This window comes from Taudactylus pleione, unplaced genomic scaffold, assembly GCF_031769625.1.
Source record: "Taudactylus pleione unplaced genomic scaffold, aTauple2 ptg000100l, whole genome shotgun sequence".
NCBI classification, from domain to species: Eukaryota; Metazoa; Chordata; class Amphibia; order Anura; family Myobatrachidae; genus Taudactylus; species Taudactylus pleione.
Window position 1 is genome coordinate 6,595,960 of NW_028284502.1, and position 13,550 is coordinate 6,609,509.

Here is a 13,550-nt window from a genome sequence, read left to right on the forward strand (position 1 = left end):
CAACAAAACATGTTCCTGTTTTGATATAAGCCATATAGTTGAATTAAATGTATGCTAAGTTAGACATGAGAGTTTTCTAGAAAATACTTTGCATTCTGTTTAAACAACCTCCAGAATAATAATGGAGTTTAGTCAAAGGAGAAGTCCATAGGAAGTGTGAAAATATCTAAAGCAAAGTATGTTTACCAAGGTAATTTGGGAAAGAGTCATTTTAGTCCTAGAGGCTAGGAGAATTATTTAAAAATGAATCAATATTTAGATCCATAACATTTGCAAAATTCTGTTAGGAAAGTATTTCCAGAAAAAAAAGCTTCAAGTCTCTTGAACAAGCTTCAATAATAAAAGCTAACATTAGATCTATATTTAGAAGATAGAGATCTTCATTTGAATTACAAGTTTATTTTTTATGTTTGTGTATCATAAAAAAGCAAACATTAAAAGCATTAAAGAGAATGCTATAATAACTGCTACAAAAAAATAATATAAGAGAGTGACTTTGCTAAACCATTTTAAGAAAAACAGTCCTATAATTTTTAAATGAATGTAGAGAAGAAAACATATACTGTAGTTTTATTCTTTATTTTTACCTTTTAAAGAATCAATTAACCATCGGTCTTTTTAAGGATCTCAAACAATGTTACCATAAAACATACATGAGATATATAATTTTTCATTATATGAACACTTTGGAGCAGGTGGTGCTGTGGCTTAGCTTGTTAAAGCGCCTGTCTAGTAAACTGGAGATCCTGGATTTGAATCTAGGCAGTGCCTTTTGTTTGGTTAATTTTCATCACCTTATCATGTAGTTTGTTGTTGATTCATGACAATATGAGATGTGAAAACTTTAGCAGCCTTCTTTCTGGCTTACTTGGTGGACAATGTTCTATGTTTCTAGATAAAGTCTATATCTGACAAACACAAAATAATGGAATGTTTCCTTTTTTGAATATAAGCTTTATTTTAGCATTAAAATGTTGCTAAGGTAAACATCAGATATTTCCATAAAATAGCATATAAAAATTCTTCTTTTCACGTGGTGCTGTGGCTTAGTTGGTTAAAGCGCCTGTCTAGTAAACAGGAGATCCTGAGTTCAAATCTCAGCAGTGCCTTTGTTTGATTCATTTTCATCTACTAAGTATGTAGTTTTTTGTTGATTCATTACAATATGAGACATGACAACTGTAGTAGCTTTCACCCAGGCTTACTTGATGAACAATGTACTACATTTCTAGAAAAAATCCATATCAGAAAAACACAAAATAATGCTATATTCCCATTCTTGAGTATAAGCTATTTTTTAAAAATTAAACTGATGCTAAGGTAAACATCAGAAATTTCCAGAAAATAGCATTTATTATGCTTGCGCAATCTCCATGATGAATATGGTGTGCAGTCAAAGGAGAATAACACAGGGAATTTTATAAAATGTCAGTTACAAGTACATTTTCTAAGATAAATAGAGAAAGAGTAATTTTTAACATAACAGCTGGGAGAACAATTGAAAATAAAATAATATTTAGTTCCATAACATCCAAAATTGTGTTAACAAAGTGTTTCCAAAACTGCTTTGCTTTGAAAAGCTTAAAGATAAAATGCTAAAAATTGTTCTATCTTTTTAAGATACTTTTTAATTTTTCTTCATGTTTTTACTATGTGAGAATCAGAAAATACTGGCACTAATTCTCAAGTAGGATTCCATTAAAGAGAAAGCCATAATAACTGCTAGAAAATAGTATACTAGAAAGTCACTTGGCAATACATTGTAAGAAATAAGGGAATTGTATTTCACAAAAGAAAGGAGAGAATAAAAACATATTTATTTAGTCACTTATTCATTCAAAATTACCAACCATTTTAAACTTTGATAAAATACATGTCTCAAAAGCATTTCAAATATTTTTACCAAAAATTATACTTTACATATATTGTTTTTCAATATTAAACAGGGGCTACTATATGGTGCTGTGGCCTAGTTGGTTAAAGTGCCTGTCTCATAAATAGGAGATCCTGAGTTCAAATCTCAGCAGTACCTTTTATTTGCTTGTCATATCTTAGCATGTAGTGTATTGTTGATGCTCAAGAAATAAGACATGTGATTCCTTGAGCAACTTTCACCCCAGTTCACTTGGTCAGCAATACAGTTCATTTCTAGACGCAGTCCATATTAGAAGACAACAAAACATGTTCCTGTTTTGATATAAGCCATATAGTTGAATTAAATGTATGCTAAGTTAGACATGAGAGTTTTCTAGAAAATACTTTGCATTCTGTTTAAACAACCTCCAGAATAATAATGGAGTTTAGTCAAAGGAGAAGTCCATAGGAAGTGTGAAAATATCTAAAGCAAAGTATGTTTACCAAGGTAATTTGGGAAAGAGTCATTTTAGTCCTAGAGGCTAGGAGAATTATTTAAAAATGAATCAATATTTAGTTCCATAACATTTGCAAAATTCTGTTAGGAAAGTATTTCCAGGAAAAAAAAGCTTGAAGTCTCTTGAACAAGCTTCAATAATAAAAGCTAACATTAGATCTATATTTAGAAGATAGATATCTTCATTTGAATTACAAGTTTATTTTTTATGTTTGTGTATCATAAAAAAGCAAACATTAAAAGCATTAAAGAGAATGCTATAATAACTGCTACAAAAAAATAATATAAGAGAGTGACTTTGCTAAACCATTTTAAGAAAAACAGTCCTATAATTTTTAAATGAATGTAGAGAAGAAAACATATACTGTAGTATTATTCTTTATTTTTACCTTTTAAAGAATCGATTAACCATCTGTCTTTTTAAGGATCTCAAACAATGTTACCATAAAACATACATGAGATATATAATTTTTCATTATATGAACACTTTGGAGCAGGTGGTGCTGTGGCTTAGCTTGTTAAAGCGCCTGTCTAGTAAACTGGAGATCCTGGATTTGAATCTAGGCAGTGTCATTTGTTTGGTTAATTTTCATCACCTTATCATGTAGTTTGTTGTTGATTCATGACAATATGAGATGTGAAAACTTTAGCAGCCTTCTTTCTGGCTTACTTGGTGGACAATGTTCTATGTTTCTAGATAAAGTCTATATCTGACAAACACAAAATAATGGAATGTTTCCTTTCTTGAATATAAGCTTTATTTTAGCATTAAAATGATGCTAAGGTAAACATCAGATATTTCCATAAAATAGCATATAAAAATTCTTCTTTTCACATGGTGCTGTGGCTTAGTTGGTTAAAGCGCCTGTCTAGTAAACAGGAGATCCTGAGTTCAAATCTCAGCAGTGCCTTTGTTTGATTCATTTTCATCTACTAAGTATGTAGTTTTTTGTTGATTCATTACAATATGAGACATGACAACTGTAGTAGCTTTCACCCAGGCTTACTTGATGAACAATGTACTACATTTCTAGAAAAAATCCATATCAGAAAAACACAAAATAATGCTATATTCCCATTCTTGAGTATAAGCTATTTTTTTTAAAATAAACTGATGCTAAGGTAAACATCAGAAATTTCCAGAAAATAGCATTTATTATGCTTGAGCAATCTCCATGATAAATATGGTGTGCAGTCAAAGGAGAATAACACAGGGAATTTTATAAAATGTCAGTTACAAGTACATTTTCTAAGATAAATAGAGAAAGAGTAATTTTTAACATAACAGCTGGGAGAACAATTGAAAATAAAATAATATTTAGTTCCATAACATCCAAAATTGTGTTAACAAAGTGTTTCCAAAACTGCTTTGCTTTGAAAAGCTTAAAGATAAAATGCTAAAAATTGTTCTATCTTTTTAAGATACTTTTTAATTTTTCTTCATGTTTTTACTATGTGAGAATCAGAAAATACTGGCACTAATTCTCAAGTAGGATTCCATTAAAGAGAAATCCATAATAACTGCTACAAAATAGTATACTAGAAAGTCACTTGGCAAAACATTGTAAGAAATGAGGGCCTGTATTTCACAAAAGAAAGGAGAGAATAAAAACATAATTATTTAGTCACTTATTCATTCAAAATTACCAACCATTTTAAACTTTGATAAAATACATGTCTCAAAAGCATTTCAAATATTTTTACCAAAAATTATACTTTACATATATTGTTTTTCAATATTAAACAGGGGCTACTATATGGTGCTGTGGCCTAGTTGGTTAAAGTGCCTGTCTCATAAATAGGAGATCCTGAGTTCAAATCTCAGCAGTACCTTTTATTTGCTTGTCATATCTTAGCATGTAGTGTATTGTTGATGCTCAAGAAATAAGACATGTGATTCCTTGAGCAACTTTCACCCCAGTTCACTTGGTCAGCAATACAGTTCATTTCTAGACGCAGTCCATATTAGAAGACAACAAAACATGTTCCTGTTTTGATATAAGCCATATAGTTGAATTAAATGTATGCTAAGTTAGACATGAGAGTTTTCTAGAAAATACTTTGCATTCTGTTTAAACAACCTCCAGAATAATAATGGAGTTTAGTCAAAGGAGAAGTCCATAGGAAGTGTGAAAATATCTAAAGCAAAGTATGTTTACCAAGGTAATTTGGGAAAGAGTCATTTTAGTCCTAGAGGCTAGGAGAATTATTTAAAAATGAATCAATATTTAGTTCCATAACATTTGCAAAATTCTGTTAGGAAAGTATTTCCAGGAAAAAAAAGCTTGAAGTCTCTTGAACAAGCTTCAATAATAAAAGCTAACATTAGATCTATATTTAGAAGATAGATATCTTCATTTGAATTACAAGTTTATTTTTTATGTTTGTGTATCATAAAAAAGCAAACATTAAAAGCATTAAAGAGAATGCTATAATAACTGCTACAAAAAAATAATATAAGAGAGTGACTTTGCTAAACCATTTTAAGAAAAACAGTCCTATAATTTTTAAATGAATGTAGAGAAGAAAACATATACTGTAGTATTATTCTTTATTTTTACCTTTTAAAGAATCGATTAACCATCTGTCTTTTTAAGGATCTCAAACAATGTTACCATAAAACATACATGAGATATATAATTTTTCATTATATGAACACTTTGGAGCAGGTGGTGCTGTGGCTTAGCTTGTTAAAGCGCCTGTCTAGTAAACTGGAGATCCTGGATTTGAATCTAGGCAGTGTCATTTGTTTGGTTAATTTTCATCACCTTATCATGTAGTTTGTTGTTGATTCATGACAATATGAGATGTGAAAACTTTAGCAGCCTTCTTTCTGGCTTACTTGGTGGACAATGTTCTATGTTTCTAGATAAAGTCTATATCTGACAAACACAAAATAATGGAATGTTTCCTTTCTTGAATATAAGCTTTATTTTAGCATTAAAATGATGCTAAGGTAAACATCAGATATTTCCATAAAATAGCATATAAAAATTCTTCTTTTCACATGGTGCTGTGGCTTAGTTGGTTAAAGCGCCTGTCTAGTAAACAGGAGATCCTGAGTTCAAATCTCAGCAGTGCCTTTGTTTGATTCATTTTCATCTACTAAGTATGTAGTTTTTTGTTGATTCATTACAATATGAGACATGACAACTGTAGTAGCTTTCACCCAGGCTTACTTGATGAACAATGTAATACATTTCTAGAAAAAATCCATATCAGAAAAACACAAAATAATGCTATATTCCCATTCTTGAGTATAAGCTATTTTTTTAAAAATAAACTGATGCTAAGGTAAACATCAGAAATTTCCAGAAAATAGCATTTATTATGCTTGAGCAATCTCCATGATGAATATGGTGTGCAGTCAAAGGAGAATAACGCAGGGAATTTTATAAAATGTCAGTTACAAGTACATTTTCTAAGATAAATAGAGAAAGAGTAATTTTTAACATAACAGCTGGGAGAACAATTGAAAATAAAATAATATTTAGTTCCATAACATCCAAAATTGTGTTAACAAAGTGTTTCCAAAACTGCTTTGCTTTTCTTGAAAAAGCTTAAAGATAAAATGCTAAAAATTGTTCTATCTTTTTAAGATACTTTTTAATTTTTCTTCATGTTTTTACTATGTGAGAATCAGAAAATACTGGCACTAATTCTCAAGTAGGATTCCATTAAAGAGAAAGCCATAATAACTGCTACAAAATAGTATACTAGAAAGTCACTTGGCAAAACATTGTAAGAAATGAGGGCCTGTATTTCACAAAAGAAAGGAGAGAATAAAAACATAATTATTTAGTCACTTATTCATTCAAAATTACCAACCGTTTTAAACTTTGATAAAATACATGTCTCAAAAAGCATTTCAAATATTTTTACCAAAAATTATACTTTGCATATATTGTTTTTTAATATTAAACAGGGGCTTTTATATGGTGCTGTGGCCTAGTTGGTTAAAGTGCCTGTCTCATAAACAGGAGATCCGGAGTTCAAATCTCTGCAGTACCTTTAATTTGCTTGTCATATCTTAGCATGTAGTGTATTGTTGATGCTCAAGAAATAAGACATGTGATTCCTTGAGCAACTTTCACCCCAGTTCACTTGGTCAGCAATACAGTTCATTTCTAGACGCAGTCCATATTAGAAGACAACAAAACATGTTCCTGTTTTGATATAAGCCATATAGTTGAATTAAATGTATGCTAAGTTAGACATGAGAGTTTTCTAGAAAATACTTTGCATTCTGTTTAAACAACCTCCAGAATAATAATGGAGTTTAGTCAAAGGAGAAGTCCATAGGAAGTGTGAAAATATCTAAAGCAAAGTATGTTTACCAAGGTAATTTGGGAAAGAGTCATTTTAGTCCTAGAGGCTAGGAGAATTATTTAAAAATGAATCAATATTTAGTTCCATAACATTTGCAAAATTCTGTTAGGAAAGTATTTCCAGGAAAAAAAAGCTTGAAGTCTCTTGAACAAGCTTCAATAATAAAAGCTAACATTAGATCTATATTTAGAAGATAGAGATCTTCATTTGAATTACAAGTTTATTTTTTATGTTTGTGTATCATAAAAAAGCAAACATTAAAAGCATTAAAGAGAATGCTATAATAACTGCTACAAAAAAATAATATAAGAGAGTGACTTTGCTAAACCATTTTAAGAAAAACAGTCCTATAATTTTTAAATGAATGTAGAGAAGAAAACATATACTGTAGTATTATTCTTTATTTTTACCTTTTAAAGAATCGATTAACCATCGGTCTTTTTAAGGATCTCAAACAATGTTACCATAAAACATACATGAGATATATAATTTTTCATTATATGAACACTTTGGAGCAGGTGGTGCTGTGGCTTAGCTTGTTAAAGCGCCTGTCTAGTAAACTGGAGATCCTGGATTTGAATATAGGCAGTGCCATTTGTTTGGTTAATTTTCATCACCTTATCATGTAGTTTGTTGTTGATTCATGACAATATGAGATGTGAAAACTTTAGCAGCCTTCTTTCTGGCTTACTTGGTGGACAATGTTCTATGTTTCTAGATAAAGTCTATATCTGACAAACACAAAATAATGGAATGTTTCCTTTCTTGAATATAAACTTTATTTTAGCATTAAAATGATGCTAAGGTAAACATCAGATATTTCCATAAAATAGCATATAAAAATACTTCTTTTCACATGGTGCTGTGGCTTAGTTGGTTAAAGCGCCTGTCTAGTAAACAGGAGATCCTGAGTTCAAATCTCAGCAGTGCCTTTGTTTGATTCATTTTCATCTACTAAGTATGTAGTTTTTTGTTGATTCATTACAATATGAGACATGACAACTGTAGTAGCTTTCACCCAGGCTTACTTGATGAACAATGTACTACATTTCTAGAAAAAGTCAATATCAGAAAAACACAAAATAATGCTATATTCCCATTCTTGAGTATAAGCTATTTTTTTAAAAATAAACTGATGCTAAGGTAAACATCAGAAATTTCCAGAAAATAGCATTTATTATGCTTGAGCAATCTCCATGATGAATATGGTGTGCAGTCAAAGGAGAATAACGCAGGGAATTTTATAAAATGTCAGTTACAAGTACATTTTCTAAGATAAATAGAGAAAGAGTCATTTTTAACATAACAGCTGGGAGAACAATTGAAAATAAAATAATATTTAGTTCCATAACATCCAAAATTGTGTTAACAAAGTGTTTCCAAAACTGCTTTGCTTTTCTTGAAAAAGCTTAAAGATAAAATGCTAAAAATTGTTCTATCTTTTTAAGATATTTTTAATTTTTCTTCATGTTTTTACTATGTGAGAATCAGAAAATACTGGCACTAATTCTCAAGTAGGATTCCATTAAAGAGAAAGCCATAATAACTGCTACAAAATAGTATACTAGAAAGTCACTTGGCAAAACTTTGTAAGAAATGAGGGCCTGTATTTCACAAAAGAAAGGAGAGAATAAAAACATAATTATTTAGTCACTTATTCATTCAAAATTACCAACCGTTTTAAACTTTGATAAAATACATGTCTCAAAAAGCATTTCAAATATTTTTACCAAAAATTATACTTTGCATATATTGTTTTTTAATATTAAACAGGGGCTTTTATATGGTGCTGTGGCCTAGTTGGTTTAAGTGCCTGTCTCATAAACAGGAGATCCTGAGTTCAAATCTCAGCAGTACCTTTTATTTGCTTGTCATATCTTAGCATGTAGTGTATTGTTGATGCTCAAGAAATAAGACATGTGATTCCTTGAGCAACTTTCACCCCAGTTCACTTGGTCAGCAATACAGTTCATTTCTAGATGCAGTCCATATTAGAAGACAACAAAACATGTTCCTGTTTTGATATAAGCCATATAGTTGAATTAAATGTATGCTAAGTTAGACATGAGAGTTTTCCAGAAAATACTTTGCATTCTGTTTAAACAACCTCCAGAATAATAATGGAGTTTAGTCAAAGGAGAAGTCCATAGGAAGTGTGAAAATATCTAAAGCAAAGTATGTTTACCAAGGTAATTTGGGAAAGAGTCATTTTAGTCCTAGAGGCTAGGAGAATTATTTAAAAATGAATCAATATTTAGTTCCATAACATTTGCAAAATTCTGTTAGGAAAGTATTTCCAGAAATAAAAGCTTCAAGTCTCTTGAACAAGCTTCAATAATAAAAGCTAACATTAGATCTATATTTAGAAGATAGAGATCTTCATTTGAATTACAAGTTTATTTTTATGTTTGTATATCATAAAAAAGCAAACATTAAAAGCATTAAAGAGAATGCTATAATAACTGCTACAAAAAAATAATATAAGAGAGTGACTTTGCCAAACCATTTTAAGAAAAACAGTCCTATAATTTTTTAATGAATGTAGAGAAGAAAACATATACTGTAGTTTTATTCTTTATTTTTACCTTTTAAAGAATCGATTAACCATCGGTCTTTTTAAGGATCTCAAACAATGTTACCATAAAACATACATGAGATATATATTTTTTCATTATATGAACACTTTGGAGCAGGTGGTGCTGTGGCTTAGCTTGTTAAAGCGCCTATCTAGTAAACTGGAGATCCTGGATTTGAATCTAGGCAGTGCCATTTGTTTGGTTAATTTTCATCACCTTATCATGTAGTTTGTTGTTGAATCATGACAATATGAGATGTGAAAACTTTAGCAGCCTTCTTTCTGGCTTACTTGGTGGACAATGTTCTATGTTTCTAGATAAAGTCTATATCTGACAAACACAAAATAATGGAATGTTTCCTTTCTTGAATATAAGCTTTATTTTAGCATTAAAATGATGCTAAGGTAAACATCAGATATTTCCATAAAATAGCATATAAAATTATTCTTTTCACGTGGTGCTGTGGCTTAGTTGGTTAAAGCGCCTGTCTAGTAAACAGGAGATCCTGAGTTCAAATCTCAGCAGTGCCTTTGTTTGATTCATTTTCATCTACTAAGTATGTAGTTTTTTGTTGATTCATTTCAATATGAGACGTGACAACTGTAGTAGCTTTCACCCAGGCTTACTTGATGAACAATGTACTACATTTCTAGAAAAAGTCCATATCAGAAAAACACAAAATAATGCTATATTCCCATTCTTGAGTATAAGCTATTTTTTTAAAAATAAACTGATGCTAAGGTAAACATCAGAAATTTCCAGAAAATAGCTTTTATTATGCTTGAGCAATCTCCATGATGAATATCGTGTGCAGTCAAAGGAGAATAACGCAGGGAATTTTATAAAATGTCAGTTACAAGTACATTTTCTAAGATAAATAGAGAAAGAGTAATTTTTAACATAACAGCTGGGAGAACAATTGAAAATGAAACAATATTTAGTTCAATAACATCCAAAATTGTGTTAACAAAGTGTTTCCAAAACTGCTTTGCTTTTCTTGAAAAAGCTTAAAGATAAAATGCTAAAAATTGTTCTATCTTTTTAAGATACTTTTTAATTTTACTTCATGTTTTTACTATGTGAGAATCAGAAAATACTGGCACTAATTCTCAAGTAGAATTCCATTAAAGAGAAAGCCATAATAACTGCTACAAAATAGTATACTAGAAAGTCACTTGGCAAAACATTGTAAGAAATGAGGGCCTGTATTTCACAAAAGAAAGGAGAGAATAAAAACATATTTATTTAGTCACTTATTCATTCAAAATTACCAACCGTTTTAAACTTTGATAAAATACATGTCTCAAAAAGCATTTCAAATATTTTTACCAAAAATTATACTTTACATATATTGTTTTTCAATATTAAACAGGGGCTTTTATATGGTGCTGTGGCCTAGTTGGTTAAAGTGCCTGTCTCATAAACAGGAGATCCTGAGTTCAAATCTCAGCAGTACCTTTTATTTGCTTGTCATATCTTAGCATGTAGTGTATTGTTGATGCTCAAGAAATAAGACATGTGATTCCTTGAGCAACTTTCACCCCAGTTCACTTGGTCAGCAATACAGTTCATTTCTAGACGCAGTCCATATTAGAAGACAACAAAACATGTTCCTGTTTTGATATAAGCCATATAGTTGAATTAAATGTATGCTAAGTTAGACATGAGAGTTTTCTAGAAAATACTTTGCATTCTGTTTAAACAACCTCCAGAATAATAATGGAGTTTAGTCAAAGGAGAAGTCCATAGGAAGTGTGAAAATATCTAAAGCAAAGTATGTTTACCAAGGTAATTTGGGAAAGAGTCATTTTAGTCCTAGAGGCTAGGAGAATTATTTAAAAATGAATCAATATTTAGTTCCATAACATTTGCAAAATTCTGTTAGGAAAGTATTTCCAGAAAAAAAAGCTTGAAGTCTCTTGAACAAGCTTCAATAATATAAGCTAACATTTGATCTATATTTAGAAGATAGAGATCTTCATTTGAATTACAAGTTTATTTTTTATGTTTGTGTATCATAAAAAAGCAAACATTAAAAGCATTAAAGAGAATGCTATAATAACTGCTACAAAAAAATAATATAAGAGAGTGACTTTGCTAAACCATTTTAAGAAAAACAGTCCTATAATTTTTAAATGAATGTAGAGAAGAAAACATATACTGTAGTTTTATTCTTTATTTTTACCTTTTAAAGAATCGATTAACCATCGGTCTTTTTAAGGATCTCAAACAATGTTACCATAAAACATACATGAAATATATAATTTTTCATTATATGAACACTTTGGAGCAGGTGGTGCTGTGGCTTAGCTTGTTAAAGCGCCTGTCTAGTAAACTGGAGATCCTGGATTTGAATATAGGCAGTGCCTTTTGTTTGGTTAATTTTCATCACCTTATCATGTAGTTTGTTTTTGATTCATGACAATATGAGATGTGAAAACTTTAGCAGCCTTCTTTCTGGCTTACTTGGTGGACAATGTTCTATGTTTCTAGATAAAGTCTATATCTGACAAACACAAAATAATGGAATGTTTCCTTTTTTGAATATAAGCTTTATTTTAGCATTAAAATGATGCTAAGGTAAACATCAGATATTTCCATAAAATAGCATATAAAAATTCTTCTTTTCACGTGGTGCTGTGGCTTAGTTGGTTAAAGCGCCTGTCTAGTAAACAGGAGATCCTGAGTTCAAATCTCAGCAGTGCCTTTGTTTGATTCATTTTCATCTACTAAGTATGTAGTTTTTTGTTGATTCATTACAATATGAGACATGACAACTGTTTTAGCTTTCACCCAGGCTTACTTGATGAACAATGTACTACATTTCTAGAAAAAGTCCATATCAGAAAAACACAAAATAATGCTATATTCCCATTCTTGAGTATAAGCTATTTTTTTAAAAATAAACTGATGCTAAGGTAAACATCAGAAATTTCCAGAAAATAGCATTTATTATGCTTGAGCAATCTCCATGATGAATATGGTGTGCAGTCAAAGGAGAATAACGCAGGGAATTTTATAAAATGTCAGTTACAAGTACATTTTCTAAGATAAATAGAGAAAGAGTTATTTTTAACATAACAGCTGGGAGAACAATTGAAAATAAAATAATATTTAGTTCCATAACATCCAAAATTGTGTTAACAAAGTGTTTCCAAAACTGCTTTGCTTTTCTTGAAAAAGCTTAAAGATAAAATGCTAAAAATTGTTCTATCTTTTTAAGATACTTTTTAATTTTTCTTCATGTTTTTACTATGTGAGAATCAGAAAATACTGGCACTAATTCTCAAGTAGGATTCCATTAAAGAGAAAGCCATAATAACTGCTACAAAATAGTATACTAGAAAGTCACTTGGCAAAACATTGTAAGAAATGAGGGCCTGTATTTCACAAAAGAAAGGAGAGAATAAAAACATAATTATTTAGTCACTTATTCATTCAAAATTACCAACCGTTTTAAACTTTGATAAAATACATGTCTCAAAAAGCATTTCAAATATTTTTACCAAAAATTATACTTTGCATATATTGTTTTTTAATATTAAACAGGGGCTTTTATATGGTGCTGTGGCCTAGTTGGTTAAAGTGCCTGTCTCATAAACAGGAGATCCTGAGTTCAAATCTCTGCAGTACCTTTTATTTGCTTGTCATATCTTAGCATGTAGTGTATTGTTGATGCTCAAGAAATAAGACATGTGATTCCTTGAGCAACTTTCACCCCAGTTCACTTGGTCAGCAATACAGTTCATTTCTAGACGCAGTCCATATTAGAAGACAACAAAACATGTTCCTGTTTTGATATAAGCCATATAGTTGAATTAAATGTATGCTAAGTTAGACATGAGAGTTTTCTAGAAAATACTTTGCATTCTGTTTAAACAACCTCCAGAATAATAATGGAGTTTAGTCAAAAGAGAAGTCCATAGGAAGTGTGAAAATATCTAAAGCAAAGTATGTTTCCCAAGGTAATTTGGGAAAGAGTCATTTTAGTCCTAGAGGCTAGGAGAATTATTTAAAAATGAATCAATATTTAGTTCCATAACATTTGCAAAATTCTGTTAGGAAAGTATTTCCAGAATTAAAAGCTTCAAGTCTCTTGAACAAGCTTCAATAATAAAAGCTAACATTAGATCTATATTTAGAAGATAGAGATCTTCATTTGAATTACAAGTTTATTTTTTATGTTTGTATATCATAAAAAAGCAAACATTAAAAGCATTAAAGAGAATGCTATAATAACTGCTACAAAAAAATAATATAAGAGAGTGACTTTG

The 13,550-nt window shown here is 30.2% G+C and overlaps 6 non-coding genes across 6 annotated transcripts; all 6 read left to right on the plus strand.

The window, feature by feature from the left end:
- The first annotated feature begins 1,035 nt into the window (after positions 1–1,035).
- TRNAT-AGU (transfer RNA threonine (anticodon AGU)) lies at positions 1,036–1,109 on the plus strand. The gene has a single exon. It is a non-coding gene; the product is annotated as a tRNA-Thr (tRNA).
- Positions 1,110–3,208: 2,099 nt separating this feature from the next.
- On the plus strand, positions 3,209–3,282 carry TRNAT-AGU (transfer RNA threonine (anticodon AGU)). Its single transcript has one exon. It is a non-coding gene; the product is annotated as a tRNA-Thr (tRNA).
- Positions 3,283–5,380: 2,098 nt separating this feature from the next.
- On the plus strand, positions 5,381–5,454 carry TRNAT-AGU (transfer RNA threonine (anticodon AGU)). The gene has a single exon. It is a non-coding gene; the product is annotated as a tRNA-Thr (tRNA).
- A 2,104-nt stretch (positions 5,455–7,558) lies between these two features.
- TRNAT-AGU (transfer RNA threonine (anticodon AGU)) lies at positions 7,559–7,632 on the plus strand. The gene has a single exon. It is a non-coding gene; the product is annotated as a tRNA-Thr (tRNA).
- Positions 7,633–9,732: 2,100 nt separating this feature from the next.
- On the plus strand, positions 9,733–9,806 carry TRNAT-AGU (transfer RNA threonine (anticodon AGU)). Its single transcript has one exon. It is a non-coding gene; the product is annotated as a tRNA-Thr (tRNA).
- A 2,103-nt stretch (positions 9,807–11,909) lies between these two features.
- On the plus strand, positions 11,910–11,983 carry TRNAT-AGU (transfer RNA threonine (anticodon AGU)). Its single transcript has one exon. It is a non-coding gene; the product is annotated as a tRNA-Thr (tRNA).
- Positions 11,984–13,550: the final 1,567 nt, after the last annotated feature.